The following is a 5,349-nucleotide window of genomic DNA, read 5'->3' on the forward strand; positions in this document are numbered from 1 at the left end:
CAATGCTAATGAATTCGAAATAAGTTAGTTTCTAAATATAACATGGATTAGGAACAAATCATTGCAAATGTTTTTATGAGGTTTTCAAACACTCGAATTGTTTCTAAGTATTCTAATGTATCACAAGTTACTACACGCTTATGCTTTGTTGATTTGTAGTTCAGACAATTTGGGTTAATAGGATTCTTGCCCTATAAAGAAGGTTGTATAATTCTTGAATTAGTTGAGTCACCAATGGATGTTGATAAAGCATGCATGCATTTTGTGTATATAATTTGATTGGTAAACTAATTCAATGCAAGATAGAAGTGTACGCCAAGCCTCAAGGTCAATATAACTTTCATTTGTATGTGCAAGAAAATATTTTTTATGGAATGTGGAGGAGGCAAGGTAAGGGAGCCAACTATAAAACACCCAGTGGAAAATAGTTTTTTTTTTTTCTGGGGGGTGCGGCCTTTTCACATTTTGCATTTTTTTCAAGATTTGAATACATGAATATATAGAGGATATTAAGAGGTATTGAATGAGTCTAAGGTTGAAAGTGACACCTTTTAGCAAATCAATAAGTGAAAACTAAGCAAGATTCTTAACATATTCCCTTTTTTTGTTACATTACTATCCCCAAGGTATTTGGCTTTTGGCAATTGGTCCACTTACCCTAGTAGCAGTCAAGATTAAATTTCTTGACAGGATCATTAGGATAAAAGCTAATATACTCATTTCAAGAAGCGATGAACTCTTTGAAGTGCAAATTTCAACTTTATAGGGCAAAACATGTTAACTATCCAATTCATTATGATGCACAACAATTCAAATGCTATAAGGTTCAATTAAAGGTAAAACATTAACTTAGTGGAAGGTTTTGAAAATAATTCTATCCCACTACTCAAGGTGAACATGAATAAGCCATCAAGAAAGAGTTTATTCAACTGGAGGACAATTGCAAAATCATTGCCAAACTTGTTGAACGTAGCATTGCGAATCATTTGTATGACAATAATGTTTAGAAGTTTGGGCAATTGGTAGTAAAGTCAAGTGATGGCCATACATTGTGTGGTATTTTCATAAATGTTCTATCTTGGAATTTTAAATATAAGGTTAAGAAACTCAAGACAATTGAGAATGATATTCAAGAAAATAATAAAGTTAAAAAATCAAGGTTGATTTGGACTATGTAATGGAAAGAATGAATGAATAACTAAATTTGGAACAAGGGAGCATGATGATGACTTGCATGAAGGTAGTGGAGTTGAGCCCATTAGGGCCATTCCAAGCAAATTAAGGGCATTTATATTAGCCCTACATGTGGCACTCTATCTCATGCATACAAGTGGCTTCTCTTTTGTGAGTTACGAGCATAAGGATAATGGGAAGCATCAAATGATCCAAGATGAAGTACCTATAGAGATTAACTATGTTGTTATTACACATAGCAATGGGGGGGACATTGTTGAGATGGAGAAGCACAAGTGATTAGATCAAGTATCCTCAATGAAAGAAAAAGTGTAATGTCCCCATTACTTAGTTTATTTTAATAAACAATGTGCATATACATTCCAAAAATTGATTTACGTTGAAAACAAAATTGCACATTTGAATATAATTGAGGAGATATTATACACCAATTCATAGAAGGAAGGCTTGGGAAACCCTCCCAAGACAAGCTTATTAAAACTATGTTTGTAGTATAGAACAACAAAAAGAACTAGCTTAGTGGATAGTCACTTGGCAGTTAAGTGCACTTGGGTGACGACACTGCCAGGATGGGTGATCTCCCAGGAAGCTTTTCCTACGAGCTAGTGGCAGCTTCTCATGCACAACCAACAACGCCAACAAAGCCTTTGTAGCCCATTGCCAAGTATGCCAAGGCTAAGATTCCAGGGTCTATGCCTTGGTCGCGGCCTTAGTCGTGAGTCTTGGAGTGACACCCACACCCGACGACGCAACGCATAGTGCTCGGCGTATCTTTATCTCCATGCTACATTCCAAAAATGGAGCCCCTCTCTGATATCATCGATGATGTCATCGAAAATGCTAAAAGCAACCGTTCTCCCCCCCCCCCCCCCCCCCCCCCCCAATCATCAAAAACACTAAAAGCAAGCGTTCTCTCTTTATCCCCTCCCCCCCTGCGTGGCGGATTAATATATAAACAAGGATAGAGCGTCACATCAGAACAACAATCCATGCAGAAGTCTCTCTATTGTTGATGCAATGAAGCCCTACTACAATCAGTCGAGCCTCTCTCTCTCTCTCCACACCTACACAGAAGTGTTGCTAAAATCCATCAAGCTTTTTCCATGGCTCCTAAGAGACGTTGAGATGTTGAGCGAGGTCATGCTCGAAGAGCTCCCCAACGCGAGGAAATAGTCGCTGCTGAGGGAACTCATCACGAAGCTGGAAGCGTAAGCAAAAGTTGCCCCCGAATCCATTTAATCCAAAGGACTGGTTATTCCACAACAAACCGAGGTTGTGATCATGCCCCGTAATCACGATGGATGGCCGAATGGAGATAATTAGGTTTAGCACATAAGAAAATGATTGCTTTTAAGCTATTAACTCTACAACTTCTTAATGAGGGATAAGTTAGTAATGTTAGAAAAGCCCATAGGATAAGTGCGTTACATAGATTATGATTAGTTAGAACGTACTTAAACTTACAAAAACATGTTAGTATTATCAATTTCTTTTTAGGAAAGAACACAGGAATTGATGAGGGAGATAGATTCTATGCATCGCATACATTGACAAGTGTGTTAAAAATGTTTTATGGTTATGGTTGCTTTTGGATTTGTGAGTGATGAATTATGTCTCTTATGATTCTGTACTTGTAACAACTAGACAAGTTGTGGATTGTGGTGGTTCGGGACATTGGGGTCCCCAACACACTGCGGAGTGTAGAAAAACTCACATGTGGGTGGAGGTCCTATGCTCTCGAGGGAGGCGTTTTTGGTTTTTGATCACTCGAGTACCTGAGAGGGCAAAGGGCCAAGTGATAAGTGCCCTTGCTATGTAGGATGACTCTTGAGGCTCACGAAAGCTTAGAGGGGCTTTGAGCCAGTAAATTTCCTATTGACTACGGATAAAGTGCGATCACATATAACCCAATCCTATGAGATTGGAAGGTCCTATCCTAGGCTGGACAGTGTCTTTTTGCAGAAAGACAGTTTTGTACCACTCTGCGGAGTGATGGTTTTGCTTATTATTAATGAAATAAAGTATTAGATTTTTGAATTGTTTGTTATGTGCTAAAGATTGAGTTTAACTGAGTAATAAAAGGAAGCTATTTTTTATACGTCTAAACAATGTGGTAGTATGCTTTGCTAATTAGAAAACTAAAGCAAACCCAATCAAGGAAAGTGGAAGGCTTCGATCTTGATGATTGAACGCCTATGGCGGCTGGGTGGACCCGATAAGTCAACACTAGATAGAGCTTATTAAATTGTGACCCTCCCAATATCGATAGGATTAGTTATCAGGTTTATTAACATTGTTTTAGGGGGTGGTATTTGAGATTTTACCTTATGGATAGGGGGATCGAGTTACACTCTCCCCTGTCTCTCACTCTCTTTGAACCAAGTGCGGTGTTAACCTCACTCTTGCCTTTGATTGATTACAAAGTGGTCCTTCTTAGGTGGGCATTAGATTGTTGTTAGGGGTGACTTGTCTACGCTTCCCCTTTGAAGTAGAATTGAGATTCCCATGTTCAACTAAGTCCTAGGTTTCCCATGGGGAGACTGGATGGTGATGTGCATGGATATGAATTTCAGTCGACTACTAAGATGACTCCTCTGAGGCACCTCACAAAAAGAGTAGAGGTTCCAACCACAAGGAAGAAGATGTTACTACGCTGTCAATCTCACACATTAAAAAATATAATATTAATTTTGATTTTGTTGATATCATTTTTTTGCTTCATGGGGAGTCCACCTACTATTGATAAACTAATCATTTGCAGTGACGTTTCAAAGTTAGGCTTTTTGTAAGGTGCCCGCCCATCGATTGTCCAGGCATGCGTTTAGCGGTCTATTGAGAAATGATTCTAACAGTCGTTGCCCAGCACTCCCATGGAATGTTTCGAGTTTTGTCGCCTAGGGTTTCCCGAATCCGCCTCACAACAGAACGTTCATGGCTGAACCCACTAGGATCGACCTGAAATTTGGGCTCCTAGTGGCCAAGGTCTCCTAAGAGCATTCCACCAACTGAAGCAGACCCATGCCACACTTGGTTCAAAGAGAATGGAAAACGAGAGGGATGCGCCACTCAACCTCTCTGCCTGTAGGGCATAGTCCCATTTTGGTCCCCTAAAATGGCATGAGTCGGGTTGTAACCTAACAATACCTAAAGGTCGAACGACGATAAAATCTTGTGAGAAGCCTCCCAGTTCTCTGGGACCACCCTGCCGTAGGATAGACCCATCGAGGGTTCCGTCCACCCACTTCTCTTAATAGCTTTAGTTTTCTAATTAGGTCCTACCACATTTATGTGTGATACTTAAAGTCAGCTTCATTAATTAAGCCTTTTAGGGAACATGGTTCGTTCGCATAACTTATAGCACAGACATGAAAATAGAGCAAGCAAATCTATTGACAAACAAGTTCAAATAAGTTCCTTAACTTATCTTCAAGTTAATCTTTGTCTTCCACCCATACAGGAGAAATTATGTATCCCTTCTGTCCAATAGAAGTAACTGGTCGTCCAAATCACATGGCACTACAAAGTTCATATCTTTCCGACCCAGCGGAAGATACACAGAATTCCATGACGGTATTCTACCCACCAAGATTCCACCCTTGTAACAAGTATTTAGGGTTCCAGGATTCCATCCTGGGTCACAAAGGGGCTCGTTAGATTCTAGGAACAATGCAGGATTTACAGCCAGAGCCCCCTTTGGCACCCACATTTCCTACTGCCCAAGACTATCCCTACTGACAGACCTTTCGCCTACGGAACGGTCCAAGCCTCTCGTGCGATAACCATGACCCCCTTGGAGTAGGGTCTCGCTGCTAGCTTGGGGGGAGCCTAGCGCTATCCTTCCTTAATTAAATCCTTTAGGAATCCAACACAACAAGGCATTCAGTCCTAATATCATTTTCTAGGAAAACATTCATTTATCCCCATGGCAACTTGTCATCACCATAAATCACAAGCACTTGGAACATCATCCAAACAACAAACTAACAACCAATTGAATGTAAAAGCATTTAGGATATTGTTCGATCAACCAACAAAAAAACCAATTGTATTCTTCTCAAACAATGAGAGAATAGTCGCGATAATATTTTCATCGCAAATCTGCTCTTCTCCTTAGGATCAAAGAGCGATTCTATGTGAAATTTACTTAACTCTTGT

The sequence above is a fragment of the Lygodium microphyllum genome, chromosome 6, assembly GCF_053477565.2.
Source record: "Lygodium microphyllum isolate KBCC chromosome 6, Lygodium_microphyllum_v1.1.10, whole genome shotgun sequence".
In the NCBI taxonomy this organism is placed as follows: domain Eukaryota; kingdom Viridiplantae; phylum Streptophyta; class Polypodiopsida; order Schizaeales; family Lygodiaceae; genus Lygodium; species Lygodium microphyllum.